Source organism: Artemia franciscana, chromosome 10, assembly GCF_032884065.1.
Source record: "Artemia franciscana chromosome 10, ASM3288406v1, whole genome shotgun sequence".
Classification (NCBI taxonomy): Eukaryota; Metazoa; Arthropoda; class Branchiopoda; order Anostraca; family Artemiidae; genus Artemia; species Artemia franciscana.
In genome coordinates, this window is record NC_088872.1 from 41,841,975 (window position 1) to 41,867,548 (window position 25,574).

General features: G+C 36.1%; 1 long non-coding RNA gene across 1 annotated transcript in view; it reads right to left on the reverse strand.

The window, feature by feature from the left end:
- Nucleotides 1-20,730, reverse strand: part of LOC136032201 (uncharacterized) — a 29,960-nt gene extending 9,230 nt beyond the window's left edge. The window contains exon 1 of the long non-coding RNA XR_010618678.1: nucleotides 20,642-20,730. This is a non-coding gene — a long non-coding RNA (uncharacterized LOC136032201). The remainder of the gene's footprint in view (nucleotides 1-20,641) is intronic.
- Nucleotides 20,731-25,574: the final 4,844 nt, after the last annotated feature.

Genomic DNA, 25,574 nt, shown 5'->3' on the forward strand with positions numbered 1-25,574 from the left:
GCTGTTATGATCCACGTGCAGCACTCTCTATAGAAACTGTACAGATGTTAATGTTACGTCTAGTTTGATATTGTCGGAGGTGAAGGGCCATCCTTATTATTCTTATTTTTTTTTCTTTTTTTTGACATTGCTAAGTTTGCATTCAACCACAAAACGGGCAGAATAGGTAACGATTACTTATAATTATGGAAGAGAAGGTAAAGAAACCGAGGACCATAAGGCAGTTAGGCACACATAGTACACATTACCCCTTCCATGGGAGGAGGTAACTTGTGTTCAATCTTCATGAGGCTTGAAGTTTCAATTTTGGTACTTGCTAATTAAACGAAACACGCTTACGATCTATGCTTAGGTTAGATCTCAGAAAACCGGTTTCATAGCAACAAAAACCAGTGACATGTCATAGAATGCATTGGATTTGTAAAATTTGCGCTATATATTTGCACATTAGGGGAAGGGGCTTAGGTTAGGTCAGGTCAGGGGCGCTGTCCGAATACTTTACCCCCCCCCGCCCCTAATGTGCAAATATATAGCCCAAATTATATTATTATATAAACTAAAGGTTATATTTCATTAGGATTAAAATAACTTCACATCTTGGGTGTGCTTTGTTTACCTAACAAATACCTCAATTTTCTTTTTTTTTTTTATCTTTCATATGCAATCTGTTTAGAAAAAGGTTTATTAAAGCTGTTAGGATCCGCGTACGGCATTCTTGGTAGAAGCTGCCCAGATGCTGCGTCTCATGTGGTGTTGGCTGAGGTGTTTCCTTCCATCCTGATATATTTTTCGGACATTGCTAAAACGGTAGGTAAGTACAGATAGTGATAGCTTTTAAAACCGGAAAGAGAGGTATGGAAACCAAGGACCATAAACCACTTAGGCACACATAGTGTGATAATTAAAGGAGGGGTAGGGGAGTAAAAATAATTTTACAAGAGGTAGGAAAAGGAGGTGCCTACTAAATTTTGTTTTCGCAGATTTCCCGGGAGAGCGGGGGGGGGCATAGCTCAAAAAAGAATAATCAGCTGTCAAGTAATTTTGATCTTTTCTGAAAAACTTCGGCTTATTTCTAGTCTCCCAACGGTCCAGCTGTTACCCTTGACCTTACCTGTAAAAACATTTTTGTGCGAGTTTTATTAATCAAAAACTAAAAGTTAAGATCCAAATTTTCCAGATATTCCTGGGCCGAGAGGATTTATGGCATTCTCTCTTGCGTGCAAAGATATTTAGCAGGTCCATTCAAGGCTTGGACGATACTATTGTATAAGTTTTATTTTGAAGACTCTAAGCAATATAATATTGCTTATTAGCTTCTCTTTAGCTTATGTGCTTCTAAAAATATATACTAATTATAATGGCGAAGAAACAGGAAATAGACAAACAAAAGATTGCATTTTATGTTTGGTGTTTTCTATTATGGAATGTATATTGGGACAAGTTTCTTTCCTTGAAAAAAAACGCGGTCACATCCGAAAAGAATAAATATATAATAAACGTAATCTTGTCTTTTTCTCAGTTTGGTATCAGGTTAGTCTCAGTGACGGTTAAGATAACTATCTCAATTTATTTTAGCATTTGATATCAAGGATCCTGATATAAATTGAAAGAGGTGGACACTCGCAAAGGTGGATACTTGCAGAGCTGTGTTTGGTACTTTTCAGGTCAAAACTATACCTGCTAAATTTTAAGAATAATTAATTTATTGACATACTCTGGCATAAAATCTTTTATAATATTAAATAGTCAATAAAAAGTACTCTATTTGCTACAGGAGCACCCAATATTTGTATGTATTTTTTTCATTTCTCTTTAGTGTCTCCAATCTCATTTATTTTTAACAGTGATGAAAACTCCCTATTTTAGTCCCATTCTATCATTGTATCGATAGCAATTTAACTTGATCAACAAAAGGTACATAAAAGCTTTTCCTATCTGGGGAAATCTTACTTACTTACTTGTGTCCCGGACGTCCTCATGGGTTGCGTTGCGGCCATTTTCTCCGCACGTTCAATTGATCAGTTTTTTATGTGATGCCTGGTCGTCAGCTTCTTCGAGAAGGCATAGGAGGTCACCTCCGAAGTTGTCTTGCCATCTATTCCTAGGAATTCCAGGTGGGCGTCTACTGTGGATCCTTCCTTTAAAAGTAACATTTGGAGGTCGTGATTTTTCCATTCGGTGTATGTCCCATCCACTTGAGTTGTTGTAATCGCACTTTATAGAGAATTGTAGTTTCCCGCTTAAGTTGCCTTCAGAGGTCTTCCTTGCAAGTTCTGTCTAGACACGTCACACCAACTATACAAATACTACTACCACTACTAACAATTCACCGCAGCACTAAGACGCCTGAGGCCAATACGGCTCTGCACGCTCCTCTTCCATCCCAATTTATTCAAATCTTATACGGCGGATATATTTCATCTCGAAGGCCCAGCACATCCTTTTAATGTACACGTTTTGTGTTGTATCTAACTTTTATCTTCTTTGGGTTATTCGCATGCCGAAGCTATCTGATACAGATTCAAGTTTGGAGACATAGGCCTGTAGACTGAACTCAGTTTCTTCTAGCTTGTTGAGGATGTCGGCATAAGTTGTATGCCGTTCATGTTGTATCGCCAACAATTTGCCCAGAAACTTCTCAAGACTCCGGGTCTTGTTTGTGTGTTAGCAAGATATTTGCCTCAACCAATTAGCTTTGGATCCCAGGAAAGAATAGGTTCATAAGTCTTCTGAGGTAGCATAAGTATTGCCGTCAATAGTTTAGAGGGGGCTCATCCCCCCAAACATTTGAACTACATTTTAACTTTCCGATTTTGTTCAATATTCTTTTATTTTTCAGACAAAACAACCCATGGCCTTTTATGCCTTTAGTATTTAATTGATAGTTAAGGCTGAAGGCAGTCCATTCTATTAAGTTCGTTTGCGTAAAAAAAGTCATAATTTTTGCATTTTTTTTTTTTTGTGCAAAACAGTTGAATATTCCGAATAAAAGGCTGATAATCAATCACAATTCATAACTGAATGCTTTAAACAGCCTCTTCTCAGTAATTATGTGGTGATAACGTCTATGTGATATAACATGTCAAACAGATCACCATTACAATCTCATTGTGAATGAGTCTTAACTAAAACTTAAAAAAAAAATAATAAAGGTATATACGTAGAAAGATTGTTCTCATGATCAAACAGTTCGTGGTAACGAACGGTAGTAAGGAGCGACCCGGCTCAATAGTCACAGAAACTCTAAAATACGGAATTTTTATACCAATATTTACATCAAAAGAATCGAATTTTAATGCGGATTTTAAATATATACGTTTCATCAAGTTTAGTCTTACCCGTTAAAAGTTACGAGCCTGAGAAAATTTGTCTTTTTTTGGAAAATAGAGTAAAACCAACCCCTTAAAGTGATAGAATCTTAACGAGAATCACACCATCAGATTCAGCGTATCAGAGAACCCCACAGTTGAAGTTTCAAGCTCCTATCTACAAAAATGTGGAATTTTGTATTTTTGCCACAAGACAGATCACGGATGCGTGTTTGTTTGTTTGTTTTTTTGTTTGTTTTTCTTTCCCAGGGGTGATTGTATCGACCCAGTGGTCCTAGAATGTCATAATAGGGCTCATTCTGACGGAAATTAAAAGTTCTAGTGCCCTTTTTAAATGACCAAAAAAATTGGAGGGCACCTAGGCCCCCTTCCACGCTCATTTGTTTCCCAAAGTCATCGGATCAAAATTCTGAGATAGCCATTTTATTCAACATAGTCGAAAAACCTAATAACTATGTCTTTGGGGACGAATTACTCCCCCACAGTCCCCGTGGGAGGGGCTGCAAGTTACAAACTTTGACCAGTGTTTACATATAGTAATGGTTATTGGAAAGTGTATAGACGTTTTCAGGTGAATATTTTGGTTGGGGGAGGGGTTGAGAGGAGTGGGTTATGCAGGGAAAACTTTTCATGAAGGAATTTGTCATTGGGGAGGAGAATATCCATGAAGAGGGTGCAGAATTTTTCAGAATTTAAAAAAAATGAAAAAATAAATATGAAAAACTTTTTTCAACTGAAAGTAAGGAGCAGCATTGAAACTTAAAATGAACAAAAATTATTACGCATGTGAGGGGTTCACATCCTCCTAATACCTTGCTCTTTACGCTAACGTATTTTTAGTAATTTCAACTGTTTATTCTACGGCCTTTGTGATTCAGGGGCCATTCTTAAGGAATTGGGACAAAATTTAAGCTTTAGTGTGAAGAGCTAGGTATCCACAAGGGGGCGAACCCCCTCATATAAGTAGTGAAAATATACGAATATAGAAGTTCGTTACGCAAGCTAATTTGTAAGTTACGTATATTTTTACCAATAAAAACGTTCGTAAAAAATTAAAAGTTCTAGTTGCCTTTTTAAGTAGCCAAAAATTGGAGGGTAACTAGGCCTCCTCCCCGCTCCTTTTATCTAAAAATTGTCCGATCAAAACTATGAGAAAGCCATTTAGCCAAAAAATAAAAATAATATGCAAATTTCGTTTTAATTATTCCTTTGCGGAAAGCCAAAATCAAAACATGCATTAATTCAAAAACGTCCAGAAATTAAATAAAAAAAAACAAGTTTTTTTAACTGAAAGTAAGGAGCGACATTAAAACTTAAAACGAACAGAAATTACTCCGTATATGAAAGGGGCTTTTCTCTCTTTAACACCCTGCTCTTTACGCTAAAGTTTTTAATGTTTTAAAAAGTGGAGTGGAGAGAAAGAGTCAAACTTTAGCGGGGTGTTGAAGAGAGAACAGCCCCTTTCATATACGGAGTAGTTTCTGTTCGTTTTAAGTTTTAATGTCGCTTCTTACTTTCAGTTAAAAAAAACTTGTTTTTTTATTTATAAGTTTAAAGCTTCAAGTCAACAGCTATTAGCTTGAAAAAGGTTGCATCATTTAAGAAAAAGGGATAAAACACCTTAAAAGAAAACTGATCTTAATCGAAATGTCAGTATTAAATTTCACATATCAGAGAACTCTGCAGTAGAGGTTTCAGCTCATCTCTTTCAAAATGGAAAACTTAGTGTTTTTTTGGGGTAGGATGGAATTTCATTTCGCTCTTTACTCTCATCTGGAAACACTTGTTTTTTATTTACAAATAGAGTAATTTTCTAAGTCTAGAAATCTTTTCTAAAATTAGATAAAGAAAATAAAAACGCTATTTAACAAAAATCGATTAAAATTCTAAACTCAAGTTCAGAGTTAAGATTTTAATTAACCGACTTAAAAGTAAATGTCTTACTTATCATTCTAAAATGGTAAGAAGCCAAACTGGCTTGATAACTTTTTCAGTGTATTTTAGTTCGTCGTGTAACATTCGACAATTTTGGATGTTACGTGATTAGGAACAGTTTCGATTTTCAGCTTCATCGATACCCTTTGAACTGTACCAGTGGTATCTTTTCTTACTTTCCCGTGTAAAGTTAAGGTCAAATTTCTTGGGAAACCTGACCTTGTAATGTGGTCAATTGAAACTAAACTTTTCTTTTTTTTCAGAAAATGAGGGCTGTAGTATTCACCCTGCCTTTGTTTATTTTTTGCAACCACTTTATCAAAGAAAGTGAAGCCATAAGCTGTGGTATTGGAAGACCAGCCTGCATTGTTTCATGCCAGGTACAAAATTGTGCCACAGGCTACTGTGGCTCAGATAAGATTTGTCGGTGCTCAAGATGTGGCACCGGAACTCTGCTTCAGAGCGTTCGGAGCTCGCGGAACGTTCCTTTATTGGTATTCATGGGAATTCATTCGTTGCTTCGTAAAGGGAACAAAAAGTCAACAAAGACTTCTAGGAGACCAATGAAAAGACCAAGAAAAGGGTAAAACTACCCATCGTTCAAAACTATATCTGCTTTTTTATTTTGGAAAGAATTAAACAAATAATCTTGCATAAATCCATTTACTAACTTTAGTTATTTAGATGCATAGGTATGGGAATTTTAAATAAAAATTGGCAAAATAAATTTGACTGACCAAGGATATCCATAAGAAAATTCCTTACCCTTAAAATGCCAAAAGTATACAATACAATTAAAAATGAATAAATTAGGATTTTTGAAGTCTTTATGAAACAAAAAACTATTTCCAAGCCTTAGTTAAATAACCGCTCCTTGTTTCCTTCAGGCATCTATCCTTCTTTTTCAAATTTCCTTTAACTATAGTTCTCAAATGCATTAGCCTATAAAATTTCACTTAAGTTGAAGCAAAAATCCTTTTATGCGATAGATTATTGTCATTCCGTGAAAAAGGGCTAAGAGAAAAGATAGGAAACTACAGCTAGCCAATCAGGGGATCTAAAGTCGTATCAAACTGTTCACTGTAATGTAGTTAAAGTAAAGAGAAAACGAAACCCTAAAAATGAAAATTTTATTATAACTTGTACAACATAGGAATCGCTGTTTATGCTGATTCGGCTACTTACGTATTATACAGACCATCATTCCAGAAATGAAGTTAGGTTATCATAATGAAATATACCAAAATATAATGGAATAATAATACTTTAGTAACGAGATTATGGAAATTACAACAGAGGATTATGCAGTTTGCCCAGAACGCATTATATTAAATATCTAATTACCAACTCTATATATTAAATATTTAATTAAAAAATGACTTCATAGTACTTTATCTCAATCAGGCTAAGTTAATTATTTCCGAGCGGACACAGAGAAACCGATTTTAAACAGATCAAAAACAACAGTTTGGTCGGTATAATACGTAAGTACTCTGATTCGGAACATGCTCAAAATTCGTTAAGTCCAACTTTTACTTGCAATATTTTTAAATAGGAATGTTTGTATACTTTTAGAAAAGGGCAGAAAATACCAAGGGGAAAATTAAACCTTATGTTTGAGAGCACAATTCTCTATCCTAAATATCTGCTTAGATTTTCAATCTAGATAATTTTTTAGACGACATTATCTTTCAATAATAATTTTAGTTCCTGATTCAAATTTTAAAAAAATTTCAGAACTATAAGAATACCTATTTTTCCAAATGCAATGAAAAGTAAAAGTAAAATTTCGGCTACCTGGGGAAATTTCAATTTCTTAAGGCTAAAAATGAATGCCTGAGGTTGTCATAGCACATTTTGTAAGTATTCAAGAGTGACTTTTAGTTTCATGACCACTGCACTCTTTCATTTTAGTCTCAAGAAATTTTAATAATTCAAGTATAACCGGCCAAAACTATTTTTTACTTTTTAATGTGTTTGGAAAGTAGAGCGTTTCTTTCTGATGTTTTAAGTAAGTTATTTTTCTCTTTTCTGTCAACAATAAATCTTGTAATCATTTTCAGCTCTTCTTAGCTCTTTCTACCGATATAATGTTCATTCCAATGATTCTGAAATGTAATATTTATTACAATAACCACGCATTCGTCTGCTTCAAAATAGTTCATAGCTTTAGCATTGCCCTCAGGTATTAGGCAATCCTTACAGGATGAAAGGTGTTTGGTATTCAATATGTGATGACCTTCAGAACCCTGAACCCATAAAATCTTTCAATAGCAGGTGAACCTTTAGTAAACAATGCCAGATCTAGGGAAGGGAGTAAGAAATCTAACGCGACCCGGGTAGAAAGGTGATTTAAGGTGCTTTTTTGTGAGGGAACAATTGAAAAACAAAAATCCACCCTATCCTAGATTTCGAAAAATAAAGATTGGAGAAACTTTAGAAATTCCTATATTTATTGGACAACAATAACTTGTGTTGATCACAAAAATTTAATATTCAGAAATCGGTAGAATGTTACAGGTAGATGGCAGTTTGTAGCCATTAGAGTTGATTTTTTGAATTACCAGAGTTCGCAATTTTTACTCCATATCTCTTGTTATTGCTATATTATTTTCCAAGATTTGTTTTTTCCTTTTTGCTTGAACAATATCTTCCATGAAATTTTTAAATTATTTAATATGCTATCAAGGATGCGAGTAAGAAAGAAAGACAAATTACATGCTATGTTACAAAACACAGTAGATGCAACGAACGATTTCGTAGACAAAATTGTCTTTGTTTCGTTCTGTTTAATTTTTTCAAGTGCAATCGTTGTGGAAATAAAAATAGAACATTAAGATATCTATTCCTAGGGATTTTTGAATTTGTGTCCCTAGGCCTAGTCAATGAGCCAAATTAAAAGCTGCTTTACAACGACATAATTGGGTTATAGCTTAAAATTAGAAGGTTAAGTCTAATCTAAACGATAGCATAGAGAAATGTAAGCTAAATATTGAAAAGGTATTTTTTCTAAAAACGTCTGTGGTAATCTTTAGAATTTATGATTTGGCTTGCGCTGTCTATGTGGTAATTTGTGCGCCGTCAGCATTATCAGATTTGATTATATTTGAGGTTGAATTAGAATTCAAAAATATACCTGAAAGTCTAGCAGTAGACCAGATTTTTCAACCCCCACCAGCCAAGCTAAATCTCTGTTTATACCAATTGACGAAAATATTTTATAGTTATTACTTGCTAGAGATGTACACTAGAAATACAGCTATGTATCAAGCAGTTTGTGGTACAAACTGTAAATAAGGAGCAAAAAGAGCGAATAGTAGCGGAAACTATAAAAAAAGAGTCTTAAAAATCGGCTTTTTATGCTGATTTTAAATATATAAAGCTAATTAAGTTTACAGCTACCAATCAAAACTTAGGAGCTGAGAAAATTTTGCTGATTTACGGAAAAAAGGAATAGCACCCCCAAAAATTCAAGTGATAGTGACTAAAACCACACCATCAAATTCAACGTTTCAGAAAATCCTACTGCAAAAGTTTGAAGCTTCTATCTACAAAAATGTAGAATTTCGCATTTTTTCCGAGAAGGAAGATCAGGGATGTGTGTTTATTTATTTTTTATTTTTTTTCAATTTTACAATTTTGTAACACAAAAAATATTGTAGGCACAGAACAGGCCTAGAAATAGTCAAAGAACTGAAAAATATTAGGTAGCACATCGATTTAAGATTATCAAAAACCCAAATATTGAGCTCCCCAGCTTCAGAAGCAGTAATGTCACTTGGTGGTGAATTCATTCCTAAGGAGTGAAGTAGTCCACACATATTTAACAGTTAATACAGACATTTATTTTAAAGTTCTATTTAACGTAAGTTGATTTGCTTGATATTTGATACAATTTTGTACAGTGACGTATAATTGCTTATCAGCTGTCATGTAGGCAGGCAGATGAGTCTTTTTTTTTACGTGGGAGAGGGGAAGTTAACCCTGAAACCCCAGAACGTTAACTTGAATACCCAAGTTTTCTAAATTTTAACGAGCCTTCAGGCAAATTTAGAATAGAGTTTGAGGGAGTAGGGACGTACAGTGGCACAAATTCCCCCTTAGATATTCCCAATACCGTAAAGAACGAGTGTTGAGAAGGGGGCATGCTCCCTCATATAAGGAACAATTTTGATCCGTTTTGAGTATTAATACTACTCTTCACTTTCAACTGAAAAATCTTTGTTTATATTTAAAATATTGATGCAAACCATCTCAATTATAACGGCTGTAGCAAAAAGCAAACATGTTACTACCATGTAGCAAAAAGCTAAAATGTCACCGTTCGTCGTATCCATTAAAATGATAATAGAACTAAAATCAATGTGGAATTGAGTAAGGTAAAAAATCCTTATAGCTTCAAAGTGATGCTAGAGCAGGGTAGCCAAATAATGGTAAATACCCTAAACGTGGCACATCGAGCGGTTACAAGTGCAGTATTGTATCGCTGCGTCTGTGTTGACTCTATCTTCTTTTAGCATATATAGTTATTGAATATATTCCATCACAAACACAATGTGTGAAATAAATAGTATGAAAAGTGAAGTATCATATGATAAAACTAGTCGAAAGAAAAAAGAGAGAGAAAGTTAAAAGTATTAAGTTTTTATTTGAGAACCTGCCGAAAACTATAAAAACAATAAAATTAGAAGAATTTACCAAGAGATAAAAACTGTCGACAAAAACGCTAAAAGGAAGGAAGAAACTGGTTCAAATAATAAAAAGAGAGAAATTCCCAGCTTCTTCTAGTGATTTTTTTGAAAGTCTGTTTCTAGTCTAGCCTTTCTTAGAAGAAGAGAGTATGGAACTTTACTTTCTTTGAAAATTATTTGCATGGCTGTTTTTGGATGTAGACTAATTTTATCTAATTCTTTCCGGGGATTTCCAGGGTGCCAAACCGACAAGCATATTCAAAATTAAGGTGGGCAAATGTATAAATCCTTAAAAAGTGGCAAAGGGATGCCAAATGTATTTAGGAGCTTAAAAGGGAGTCAGAAGTATTAGCTTTGGGGATAATGTTTTAACATGGTCATCCGATTTTAAATTTGAAGGAACTGTGACACCAAGTAATTTCAATGAGGAAGCAGAACTTTCAGGAGGGATTGGATTAAAACAGGGGACGTGGAGTTAAGGAAAATAAATTGGGATCACAGATGCATTCCAGCAACTGTGAGACCTGCTTCGATATTCTTGCTTCTTTTCTCTAGCTTTGGAAGAATCAACGAACATCTCTAGTGCCTGTCATCTCAAGAATCAAATTTGATACGAGAAGGCAAGAACTAAATGTTTCTTAGAGTACTAAAGTAGAATAGTAGAATAGCCAGGGGCGTCCCGAGGGGGATGGGCGTACCCCCTTACCCCTCAGGGAACATGGCAAAGAATTCAAAATGCAATATTACAACAACCGAGTCCGTTGATTTTGAATTAAAATCAAGTAGTTTAAGGCATCAAGTCATGGCTAATTGTAGAAAAAGCCAAGACAGATAGTCCAATTGAGTGTGAGGCAAATCTGGCATAAGCTCTTATTAGGATTGCATAAAAATGATGTCAGTTCATTTGTTAATAGCTAAGTCCTATCTATCATCCGTGAAATCTTTTATTTCGCACAAAAACTTTAACCAATTAAGCAATTGATTTTTCATGAAAGTCATTAGGCTATAGAACAAAATGCCATTAAATGATCTCTATTTTCCTCCATATTTCTTAAGAAGAAACAACTAAGTCAATTATACTGAGCTGGAGACTATCCAGCCAGAAGTCCTCATTTCCTAGAGTCATTTTATTTTGTAAACATGCATGACCAGATATTTTGAGCTTTCTGCTGGAAATTATCTGTTACCTGATCATTGCAATGTACGAAAACACGGAATGCTGCGTTCGGACCCATGAAGGAAATACAAGGTATTTCAGTATCATTTCTTGGGTCAAACAAGGATGTGTCCTCTCCCCCCTACTTTTTGTCCTTGTTATCGATTATGCGCTCCGAGATTGCACAGGGTTTGGTATCCAAATCTATATATATATAAAAATAAGTTGTCTGTGTGTGTGTGTGTGTGTGTGTGTCGAGTGACGTCATGTTTGTGTGTCGACTGACATCATGTTTGTCGACTGGCAAAATTAAAGACCGGGACATCGGAACACAAATGACGACCGGGACACCGGGACATAGGGAATATAAATGACGACCGGGACACTAAAAGAGAAAGCGACCGGGACACAAGGAATGTTCGATTAGCAATCACCATTAACAAAGCACCGGGACACAGGGAATATAAACGACGACCAGGACACTCAAAGAGAAATTACAGACCGGGACACCGGAACACAAATGATGACCGGGACAAAAATGACGACCGGGACACCGGGACACAGGGAATATAAATAACGACCGCGACATTCAAAGAGAAATTACAGACTGGGACACCGGGACACAAATGACGACCGGGACACAGGGAACCAACAACAACGGGGACGCTGGGGGGCACAGGGGGATATATAAATGACGACGGGGACACAGGGAATGTTCGACAGGGAATTAGCAATCAACATCAACAAAGCTCAAGGGCAATCATTAGAATAATGAGGTATAGATCTGAATACAGATTGTTTTACCCATGGAAAATTATATGTTGCATGTTCAAGAGTCGGTAAACCTGACAATCTATTTATATGCACAGACAATGGGACAGCCAAGAATGTTGTATATTCGCAAGTTCAACAAAGCTCAAGGGCAATCATTAGAATAATAAGGTATAGATCTGAATACAGATTGTTTTTCCCATGGACAATTATATGTTGCATGTTCAAGAGTCGGTAAACTTGACAATCTATTTATATGCACAGACAATGGGACAGCCAAGAATGTTGTATATTCGCAAGTTTTACGTAGTTAAAAATATATTTATATCTATCTATATTCACAGGAATGACACAGGGACACAACTACATTGGCGCGTAACCAATATGGCGCGTAACGACTTACGCGCGGGGGGGGTGTTTGGGGGGGGGGTTCACGAAGCGCCTCCCCAACAGCTAGTATGCAATAATAAACGACTAGGAGATCTTGATTTCGCCGACGGCAAAACTTGGATTGAGGCAAACAAGGAAAGGTTCCAGGAGCTTTTCTATGTCATACGAGAGAAAGCAAGTCTTTTGGGACTGAAGATTAGTTGGGACAAGACAAAAAGCATGGCAACGAGCGAATCACCACTTGGCATAAAGTGCGGGGACAATTCAGTAGAGCAGGTAGTGGAATTCAGATACCTCGGAAGTACAGTCGAACGAACTGGATCCAGCGAAAAGGAGGAACAGTCTGGGATTGGACAAGCAGTTGAGCTTTCAATCGATTAAAGCAAGTTTGGTGATCGAAAAAGTACACCCTCAAACTGAAATTAAGGCTGTTCAACAGTAACGTCCTCTCTGCCCTTCTCTATAGCAGTGAATGCTGGAAACTGCATTAACAGGAAGAAAAGAGGGTTTTCGCTTTCGAGAACAACTGTCTTCGCCGGATACTGAATATTAACTGGAGGGGCCACATAACTGACCAGACAGTTCGCTCTATCACGCATCAGACCCTGGTAACAAATTTCATACACCAACGAAGATGGTGCTACTTAGGATACGTTATCCGTAAGGCGGAAGATAGACTCCCCAGAACAGTACTCGAGTGGCAACCAGAGGGAACCCGAAGAAGAGGAAAGCCAAAAAATACACTTTGTCGTACATACCAGTCGGACCTGAAGTTTATCAATTGGACAATCCAACCGCAATGGGAAGACGTCTGGGTAGCAGCACATATGAGGGATGATTGGCGGCTCTTTCTGGATGCCCTGGGAGCCTCTGGCGGCACAGGAGGAACTAAGGTAATGTATTCAACAAGCTCTTTCGCTATTTATACATATCTATACCATACAGCTACACAGCAACTAATTCCCTGCTTCAGGCTTGTTCAAGTCTAATACAGTTCTGCTAGTGTTTGACGTGAAAACTAGCTTCAGTCAGTTGAAGTTAAAGCAAATTAGATCGACTATTCAATTATTTATTACAGCAACAGGAAGCTTGTTATAATGTTGTTGTTTTTTTAAATAGATTATATATATTACTTCCCCATACATAACAACAACAGGGCAAAAGTAAACTATTTCTCAATTGAAATTTTTTAAGGTATATACTTAAAAGGTTACTGTTTGGTTCTTAGCGATCTACACAATTAGAAATTGTGATGGTTGGTAACTGTAGAGCAGCCATTTACAGGATAAGTACTTCAGTGGGAACATAACATAGTTTTAAAGAAATTAGCAGGATTTAATAAGGCTCAAAAGCATCTTAGGAGCAGTGACTGGTGGTTGTGAGTAACACATGAGTATCATGTAACACTAGTAACATGTATCATGAAATTATCTCCAAATGAAAATATCAAATAACTTGGCTAATGATTTTTTCTCTGCCACAAATTGGCAGATAAATTTATTAAGATCCAAAAAAAGTAGCATTATTCAGCAGCTATAAGAGATGTTGGCCTTCCCAAGTTGTTTTTTTTCTCCCTTTTTTCAGCATGATGAGAAAGTTAGTCCAATCCTCGTCCGGCTTATTTTCCTTAATTTACAGGACTGTTTCTGACTATTAAATAACTGATACAGTACATAAGAAAGGAAGATTGATACTTACTCTGTTCAAATACTCTATTCAAATTAGAAATACTCTGTTCAAATTAGAAAGAGAAGTTGACACTTACTCTGTTAAAATAATTCTTGCAGCTTTTGTGGGTTAAATAGACACTCCCACCAACAATAGTGAGAAAAGGCACCAGCTGTAGACACTCTCAAACTAGAGGCAAAAAGATTCTATTAGACATAGGAAGACTGATAGAAAAATAGACAAAAAATAACAAAAAGCTATAACAAAAAGTAAAAAAATAGTTGGAGTCAATTTTCCTTAATCTAATGAAAACGACAGTAAAAACTGAAAAATGAGCCATTTGGTACCACAAAGATACTATCCGGGTTGCAGTGATAGCGGTAGCTAGTTGCAGCGGTAGCAACCTAGTAAGACGCGATCAAGTCCAATGCTAAGAAATGTAATAACCCATAACTCCTAAAAATAGAGTCAGATTAAAACATAAATATACTATTAGAACCGCTTTATCCGAAACCCCTATATAGAAAACTTGCCGTCCCTTGGCTTGAAAAACAAGGGAAATATATTGGCTTGAAAATCAAGAAAAGTGGCAGCAACCACGATATTTTGCATAAATGGCATCTTTTTTTTCTTCTTCTTTACCTCAGATAGCTTGGCACTGGAATGTCGTAGAGTAGGGTTTAATGGCTCATCTTAAAGGAAAGAGATGGGATTAAAAACCTTTTGCAATTGACAAATATACTATTTAAAATAGTATATTTTTCTATTTTATATTCTATATATCAGTAATATCAGTATATTTTTACATATTTTCAGTCCAGAATCGCTAAAGTTATTCTGTAAACTGCAAAGTTTATTTTGTCTCAGCAATAATTTTAATTTTTTAATTCAAACTAGAAAAATACCTAAAAATTGGTTTTGTTTTTGTTAGGTTCTAACTACTCGACCTGTGATTTTGTAATAAAGAACAAACGCTTGCTCATAGTAACTAAAATACTAATTAACAGTAGTAGCCTTAGCTTTAGTGGCATTACTATCATGGGTAAACTTTTCTAGAGCATGGTGCAATATTTGACTTACTTAGCTACTTTATTCTCTAAAATTCGTCTCTTATGATTCAAACTAAGAAAAAACCCAGAGGGTTTTTCCAGTCTGTAATTTTATTAAGGGAGACGTACAACCTACATCTCTGTCTCCTGTGTACTCGTTTTATCTATAGTATTTTAAGAAAAGAAATTCGGTAATGAGGTTTTTCTAACAACGATTTCTACTAAGCTTAAAACTTTTATTTATTTTTATTACATAAAGGAACGATGTATTTCATTTTAATATATAAAAGATCGATATAGTTCATCATAAATTGTGTTAGTCAAGTAGTTATTAATAGTGTTAATTATAGTAAGGAACGAACTCTAGCCCACAGTCCTAGAAGAGATCAAGTGGAAACCAATAGTAATGCTGTTCTCAGAAAGTTTGATTCGTATGAGCCGGGTTGCAGCGGTAGCTAGCAACCTAGTAAGAGACGATCACGTCCAATACTAAGAAACATAATAACACATAACTACTAAAAATAGAGTCAGATCAAAACAAGAAGTACACTATTAGAACCGCCATGTCCGACATCTTTATATAGGAAACTTACCATTCCTGGTAAACTACTACTAAAGCTACTACCTGCTACTAAAACTTTCAGAGAATGTTTAGGGGGAGTATAAGGTTGCCTTCCTCTGAGGACTAGAAACACAGAGAGTTAAATAGGAAGTTCGCTCCTTCACCCCTTCTAACTTATGGTTGTCGCCTTAAGCAGTCTTTGGGTAACTTGTCTTACTAAATGCTCTTCCATAACGTATCAATTTTAGTCTATAAATTTAGTTGCCCCAAGGAAACAGACAAACTTTAGTAGCGCTTAATTGGGGCAATAGATTAGTATCGGTGCTCAAAATTCGATGACAACTTGATTTTAATGTTAAATTTGACAAGAATAAAAAGAGCAGAAAATGTTGAATTCCGGGCTATTGATTATATATTCCCCATAGGTTTTCGTCGGAATTGATTGATATATTATGGCGTGTGCTGCAGTTATCCAAGGAGTTTATCTCTATTGCTCATGTGTCGTCACCGAGAAAAAAAAAGTTTATGGTAAAGTTTAGGGCTTCTGAATATTTCTAATAGAACACACTAGAATAACTAGTTAAGGCTCGAGTATGTGGTATTAGAATTCTTTAATCCAAATTATCAAGTAAGCTTAATTCTGCTAATTAGGTCATGTACCAGAATTTTAAGTTTTATTTGATCAATATAAAGTATATCAAATTGGATGCGAGAAAGTAACTTGAGAACTGGAACTAGAAAGTAACTGATGCGAAAAAGGCTTCCAAAGTGAGCTAATACTCGGAATAACCACAAATGATTAGACACAAATTTATCAGTTCAACTCGAAACAGGGCATTTACCAATTCTTTCTCTTAGCAAAAATAACTGCTCCTTGGACCTTAGATAAACTTTAACTTCTACAGGGAAGATCTTTGACTGAATTTCTCTAGACTGTAGAATGAGCTTAAATTCTGAACGCGACTAATAACACCTTCTCCCTAGCCTCTTGGTATAGACCTAACGCCTACCTAGCTGTATAAACAGCAGAAAAGGAATTGGGGAGGCAAGCTGGAAAGGAGTAGACTTCTCCTCAGAATTCAAACTCCACCGTATAGACACCAGAGAACGAATCTAGAAGGTAAAGAAAACCGAGAGTCTATGGAATTCCAATTTATTTGTGTGAGATTTATTCTAAACACTGAGCCAAACACTGAGCTAAACACAGAGCCAACACTTCATTTGGTTTTTTCATTGTTTTTTTCACATTGACTTTCTGCGTTTGATATGTACGTTTTTTCTTCGGTACTTTCTTTTAATATATTATTTGGTTTCGCACTGAAGAAGAGAGGTGGTTGGTCTTTTGAAATATTCGCTTTGTTTGTTTATTCAGTATTCTCCTTTGGCCTTGAAAACCCAATTTTGATCGTTTCCTTTTTTTACAAATGACACTGCTTGCATACTGTCACTACTATTACTGTTGCTACTTCAGCTACTTATCCAACGACAAGTATTATTGAGGCTAAGAATTGGAAGAAGAAACTTTTAGGAAATGTTGAGAAGGATGTAGAATTAAATTAAACACGTTATGCGATACAGGTTATTAAAAATGCTTAACACATCTATTCCAGGAACATCTTAGAGTATTAAGTTGAAACTTTCAGTGCTTGTTAAGGGGGATGTTGAACAAACCAAGAGGTACTATATGCGTTCTACGACTACTACTTCTACTACTACTACTAACACTACTACTAAGACTAAGACCACCAAGGAGAAATTCTCAGGAAATGTTGAGAGGTATGTTAAATAAAACTGAAAAACGCTATGCTTATGCAGGCTGACAGAAGGTCATATCAGCAGTATATCAAGAATTTATCAGAGTATTAGGTCGAAACCTTCCGGGCAGGTTGAGGGGTATGTTGAACTAATAAAATGTACTACGTGCATACTACTACCACTAGTAGTAGTAGTAGTAATACTACTACTTTTAGTCCTACTATTGGTGAGGCTAATGATATCAATGCTGAGCTTCCAGTGACTGTTGAGGTGCATGTTCGGCTAAATCAAACAGCAGATTTCGTTTTTTCTTTTATATTTTCTATTTTGTTATGTATTTTGGCACAAGTGTTTTTCCTTGAAAAAACCCGGACCCACATCCAATACGAGACTTGTTATAATATGTAACAAACGTAATTTTGAGTTTTCTCAGCCTGCTATTTGATTAGTCTAACTGATGGTTTAGGTGAACTTTTTAACTTATTTTAAGGGAATCCAATTCCTTAAAGAATCATCCTGTCTCGTATATTTTATAAGAAATTTGTGTTTGTCTTGCCGAACTATTTTGATTTGGTTGGGCGGTCCCGCCATAGCTTGAAGAGCTTCGATAAGAGATCCGATTAAAGGGTATAAAACTAATGCCTGAAATTTGCTTTTACCAGTCCCCTTCCCATGCACCTTTTTTCCCTAAAGACATTTGATCAAAATTTGGAGATAGCCATCTTGTTTAGCATAGTTGAAAGGTTCAAAAACTTTTTATATGGAAATGACAACCCCCCTCCACCCACAGTACTTCGGGAAAGGGATGTAAGTCATACTTGTTAAATATAGTATTTGATATGGGGAAAGGGGGGAAGGGTTGACTGCTTGTGTCCAAAAAGGCCAAGGCCATTCGGATGAAGCTTCCAGGGAATGTTGAGGGGAGTTTTGAACTAAATCAAAACACACCATATGTTTGCGAGTTGACAAAATAATGTATCTCAGGAATGACTTGTTATGTGGAAATTTTCAGGCATTGCCGACGGGGATGATCAATTCACAAAAAAGGTAATTATTGAACGCTAATGCTACTACTACTACCACACGCACCACTACTACTGCTACTAAAACTACTATTTTTAAGGCGATTACTAGTAAGACTGAGTATATTCTCAAAAAAAATTTCAACAAGGCACTTCCTATGGAAGGAGTTGTTGCAGAAATTTTGAAGGAGCTCATTCGGCTTGAAATCGATAATTCTAGTGCCATTTTTAAGAGACAAAAGTGACGGGAGGACAATCAGCCCCACTCCCATTCACATTTTTCTCTCAAAGATATCTAATAAAACTTTTTAGATAGCCATTTTGTTTGTCATTGTTGAAAGATCTAATAGCTGTATCTCTGGGTATGTCACCCCGCCCCCACACCCCTTGGGATAAGGGCTGTAAGCTATACAGGGTTGTAAGCATATATCGCCCTTTGTTTACATACATTATTTTGTATCGGTAAAGGGGGCTTGTTTAACCCTTGGTGTCCAAAAGGCCAAGGACATTCTGGTGAACCTTTTTAAAATTTTGCTGGGGAATATTGAACTAAATCAAAAGCACTATGTGCATGCAGGTTGTCAAAAAGATGCATCTCAGGAATAATTTAGGGTACTAAGTTAGAACTTTCAGGGAACAATGAGTGGGATGATGAGTTTACCAAAAGGCAATTTGTGAACGGTATTACTAGTTACAACTAGTGCTACCACTACAACTACCACTAGTAATACCAATGCTACTACAACTATGGCTTCTATTGCAATTACTACAAAGCCTGAAGAATTAAAGTGGAAGTTTCAGAAAATGTGGACGGGAAAGGAGAACTGTTTCAGAACACACTGTGTGCATACAGAATGTCAAAAAAGCTTATCAGCAATATTTTAGGAACGGATTACAGTATCAAGCTGAAGCTTCCAGAGAATGATATAGGTAGTGTTCAAATGACGAAAAGACAGTGTGTACATACTACTACTGCTGCTTATACTACTGTTACTGTTGAAACTACTACTTATAAGACTACTAGTACTACTACTATATTACTACTGTTACTAGTATACCACTACTACTACTAAGGGTTGGAGTAGGGCGGTAACTCCTCTCAAAGATTGATCGTAAAACATAATATGAAAGGAGTACATCCCAGTACATCAGCACCATTCTTTACGCTTATGTCTAACATTGTGTTTCTATGGTTCAAGAACAAATGATCTACCATAGAATCAAAGGGGCTAGAAGTTGAAATTTGTTTTATTATCTCACTAGTTCTAGAAAGCAATGACTAGTTTAGCTTTATGTGGACTAAACAATAGAATTTCCTTTTCAAATGTTTGAAAGGCTATCAGTTGGAATTTTCCAATTGACTGTATTTAGGAATGGCACTCCTAAATACTTTTAGAATTGCACCAGATAAAATTCAGTTTTAGTAGCAGATGGCCGATAGACTGTCGGGTCACGGGTCATGACGGAATGAGGAGGGGAACTAATTTTGTTTATATGACTTTTAATATTGCTCTTTACTTTCTGTTGAAGAAAAATATTATTTTATGTTTAATCGTAAAAAATAAAAACGCTTGTACTTACCTATTGGCTATTTTATTGAAGTCGAACTGATTCTTTTAGCAAAGCACTAGTCAAAGTAAAATTAAGAGTAGGGGGGATTGTGGGTTTGCAGCCCTGTGATTCTTTTTAAGTTTTAATATTGTTCTTTACGTTCACTGGATTTTTCTAGTGAAAAATTTATTCAGTCCTATTTGAACTGGATTTTTCATTTTATGTAAGCACTTACTACAGATGGTTGTTACTATTTACTTACTGTCACAACTAATGATTCGAAGGGTTAACTACGTGTTAATATCTAAAACAGATAAAAGATATCTAAACACAGTAAAAAAAAGCTATCCTACGAAAATAATTTGCATGGATGTAAAGAAAAGTTAAATTAGCTTATACAAAGTGGGAATTCAAGCCAAAATATGCCAAAAACCTAAATTTTCCAGGATAAAGAAAGTAAAGTTTTTCTGGAGAGAATTTTTATATTGAAATTTTTTTGGAGGAAAATTCAGTGGGTATCTGAAGAATGTGGCTTCATTTCGTACAGAAGGTGTAAAATTGTATTGAATGTTCTTTGAGCTACAGGTACAGGATATTTTACATCTCAGTGATTAATGGGTTTAGCTACCTCCATTTAAGTGAATAGGGATCTGAAACTTTAATCCTTGTAGTTTAGTTAACGGATAAGTATCAAATAAGCCGTTTGTTTTAGAACCTAACAAACATTATAAGAAATAACTATGCGATTATGAATGTGCTTACCAAGTAGATTCACCCAAGACAAAGTTATGTATTAAACTAAGAAAACACGTGAAACTGCGTCGTTTTATACAAGTCTCTTAAACGATTATGGTTTTTCCAAATGAAATGATCTGTGCCAATGTGCTCTCTACGCGGAATTTCCAAGGTGAAAACAAAAGACAAGCTTTTAAATTATTTAACTTCTAAGAACTGTAAAGCTATTCTTAGAAAGTAGTCTCAGCTTTGGTTTAAATGTTGTAGTAGAACAAAGAATAGGCTTAAATATATAAAGGATATAAATACAAAAATATTATTATATATGAAAAATATAAAATATTTATAACTTATATATACATATATATATATATATATATATATATATATATATATATATATATATATATATATATATATATATATATATATATATATATATATATATATATATATATATATATATATAAATAAGTTGTCTGTGGATGTGTCTGTCAGGTGACGTCATGTTTGTGTGTTGACTGACGTCATGAAGTTAGTTGTCATCATTTTTGTTATGACAGTGACGTCATTAAAGATATATAAGACATGCGTTCACGTAGAAATCTATTAATGTTTAACTTTAAAATGACTGATGAACTTACAATGGCAACAGCCGGGGAAGATGCTCAAAGAGTCTATGCCAAAAAACTTGCTACTGATAGAGAAAGTCAGAAAAGAAAGCGTGCCGAAGAATCAAAAGAACAGCAAGGAAACAGGCTTGTAGGGAATATAAATGACGACCGGGACACTCAAAGAGAAAGCGACCGGGACACAAGGAATGTTCGATTAGCAATCACCATCAACAAAGCACCGGGACACAAATGACGACCGGGACACAGGGAATATAAATGACGACCAGGACACTCAAAGAGAAATTAGAGACCGGGACACCGGAACACAAATGACGACAGGGACAAAAATGACGACCGGGACACCGGGACACAGGGAATATAAATGACGACCGCGACACTCAAAGAGAAATTACAGACTGGGACACCGGGACACAAATGACGACCGGGACACAGGGAAACAACAACAACGGGGACGCTGGGGGGCACAGGGGGATGTATAAATGACGACAGGAACACAGGGAATGTTCGATTAGCAATCACCATCAACAAAGCTCAAGGGCAATCATTAGAATAATGAGGTATAGATCTGAATACAGATTGTTTTTCCCATGGACAATTATATGTTGCATGTTCAAGAGTCGGTAAACCTGACAATCTATTTATATGCACAGACAATGGGACAGCCAAGAATGTTGTACATTCACAAGTTTTACGTAGTTAAAAATATATATATCTATCTATACTCACAGGTGGGACACAGGGACACAACTACAATGGCGCGTAACTAATATGACGCGTAGCGACTTGCGCGCGGGGGGGGGCTTGGGAAGGACGCGAAGCGCCCCCAGCAACTAGGTGTTGGGGTGGCACCATCAACAAAGCACCGGGTCACAAATGACGACCGGGACACCGGGACACAGGGAATATAAATGACGACCAGGACACTCAAAGAGAAATTACAGACTGGGACACCGGGACACAAATGACGATCGGGACACAGGGAAACAACAACAACGGGGACGCCGGGGGACACAGGGGGATATATAAATGACGACAGGGACACAGGGAATGTTCGATTAGCAATCACCATCAACAAAGCTCAAGGGCAATCATTAGAATAATGAGGTATAGATCTGAATAAAGATTGTTTTTCCCATGTTGCATGTTCAAGAGTCGGTAAACCTGACAATCTATTTATATGCACAGACAATTGGACAGCCAAGAATGTTGCACATTCGCAAGTTTTAAGTAGTTAAATATATATATATATATATATATATATATATATATATATATATATATATATATATATATATTTATATATTCACAGGTGGGACACAGGGACACAACTACAATGGCGGGTAACTAATATGGCGTTTAACGACTTGCGCGCGCGGGGGGGCTTGGATAAGCCCCCCCGCGCGCGCGGGGAATAATTAGTTAATTATTAATAAGAATAATTAGTTGGCACGTAATTTATCTTTTCTGAAAACTTCGGCTTATTTCTAGTCTCCCAACGGCCCAGCTGTTACCCTTGTAAAAACATTTTTTGTGCGAGTTTTATGTATCAAAAACTAAAATTTAATATCCAAATGATTTAGATATTCCTGGGACCAAGAGGATTCTCTCTTGCGTGCGAAGATGTTTAGCAGGTCTGTTCAAGGCTTGGACGAAACTATTGTATAAGTCTTTATTTTGAAGACTCTAAGCAATATAATATTGCTTATTCGCTTCTCATTAGCTTATGTGCTTCTAAGAATATATACTAATTACAATGACGAAGAAACAGGAAATAAACAAACAAAAGATCGCATTTTATGTTTGGTGTTTTCTATTATGGAATGTATAGATTGATAGATAGATTTATTCACACGAAAAGCCCAATTGGGCCAGGGTGACATACACAAAACAAGCGAAAATAAATACAGCAACAAACATAGACTGAAAAGACATTAAACTAATTATTTAAGAAAACTTCACGATACCTCATACCTACCCGGACGAACTTTCCAATATTATTTATAGTTAAGTAACACCTACTTCTTAAAATTTCCGAAATCCAATCTCTCCCCCCAACCTCCTTACCAAATATTTCCAAGCGCAAATCTCTCAACTCCCTACAATCCCCTAAAAAGTGTTGCAAAGACTCATCCATCTCTTCACACATAAGGTCAACTGTAAGGACCATTCCTCAATCTATTTCTCCCTAAATATTTCCTACGTTCTCCAAGGGGCATAAAATTTCCCCTTACATACATTACCCATTTCAAATCATCCGGAGCCAACCCCATTTTTAGATAAATTTCTTTGCCCTAGTTCTCCTTGACCTCCGCATATATCCCAAGGGACGGCGAGGTGGCCTTCACAGCTTGCCAAACCTGAACTTCCTGAGATTCTAGCCTACTAGCAACTAACCTAGATACAGTCCCTACCATCTCTCCTATCCCCTTCCCTCATTCCAGCAATTACCTAGCCCTACACGGTCGAATATATTCTTCACCTGATTTGGCCATGAATCCTTCCTCCTATCTTGAAGCATCATTAAAATGGCTTGTTTAATTAGCCTATTATCTTCTATCGATGATACCCTTTCTCAATATTTAACCAAACTAATTAACCTACTCTGTCTCATACACTTTATTCCTATATCCCCTCTTAGTACTATCCCATTAAACTTACTATCAAGGCCTAACATAGACTTAAAAAACCTCAACTGCATTATCTCTAAATTCAGCCCCTTATTAAACCCCAAAAGCTCCGCCCCGTAATGCAAAGCCGATCTAACCCTAGGATTAAAAACATACTTTAGCAGTCCTACATCCCTAATTTCCTTGATAGTACTTTTACTTAACAATCCTAGTAGTCTATTTCCCTTACTTTCTACTATCTTGAGATGTTTCTTCCATTTTCCATCTGACGAAAGCCTACAACCTAAGTACTGAAATTCATCTACGTAGTCTAGTGTCCTACCTTTATACGTAAACTGACACTGCGAATCTATCTGTTCTCCACTTTTCCTAAAAACCATTACCACCGAATTCTTTATGTTTAACACTAGTCTCTTATTCCTAAAATAAGAAGATGCTAGATCTAGCAGTTGTTGTAAATGTTCTTTACTTTCCGCTACTAATGCTATGTCATCCGCAAAAAGTAATGCCTGAACACTTACACTTGAAAGCTTAATTTTTGGGGCATCTCTGCCTATCAAATATTCTTCAAAATCATTAATATACAATGAAAATTGGGACAAGTTTCTTTCCTTGGAAAAAACCGCGGTCACATCCGAAAAGAATAAATATATAATAAACGTAATCTTGTGTTTTTCTCAGTTTGGTATCAGGTTAGTCTCGGTGACGGTTAAGGTAACATCTCAATTTATTTTAGTATTTGATATCAAGGATCCTGATATAAATTGAAAGATATGGATATTTGCAGAGCTGTATTTGATACTTTTCAGTTCAAAACTATACCTGCTAAATTTTAGAAATAATTAATTTATTGGCATGCTCTGAAATAAAATCTTTTATAATATTAATTAGTCGATAAAGAAGTGCTGTCTTTACTAGTGGAGCACCCAATATTTTGTATGTATTTTTTTTTTTTGGTCTTATTAATCCAATCTCATTGATTTTAACTGTGATGAAAAATCCCCATTTTAGTCCCATTCTATAGTTGTATCCGCTTCGCTCGTTCATTGATCAGTTTGCTACGTGATGCCTGGTCGTCAGTAACTTCGGGAAAGGCATAGGAGGTCATCTCCGAGGTTGTCTTGCCATCTATTCCTAGGTATTCCAGGTGGGTGTCTACCGTGGATCCTTCCTTCAAAGGTAACTTTTGGCAGGCGTGATTTTTACATTCTGAGTATGTGACCCATCCACTTGAGTTGCTGGAATCGCACTGTATAGAGAATTGTAGTTCCCGCTTAAGTTGTCTTCGAAGGTCTTCCTTGCAAGTTCTGTCTAGATACGTCACACCAGCTATAATACTACTACTGCTATTGCTACAACTACTAACAACTCACCGCAACACCAAGACTCCCGAGGCCAACACAGCTACACACGCTCCTCTTCTATCCTAATTTATTCAAAGCCTATACGGCGGAGATATTTCGTCTCGAAGGCCGAGCCCATCCTTTTTATGTACACATTTTGTGTTGTATCTAACTTTTATATTCTTTGGGCTATTCGCATGCCGTAGCTATCTGATACAGATTCAGGTTTTGAGACTTAGGCCTGTAGACTGAACTCAGTTTCTTCTAGCTTGTTGAGGTCGTCGGCATAAGTTGTATGCCGTTCATGTTGTATCGCCTAAAATTTGCTCAGAAACCTCTCAAGACTCCGGGGCGT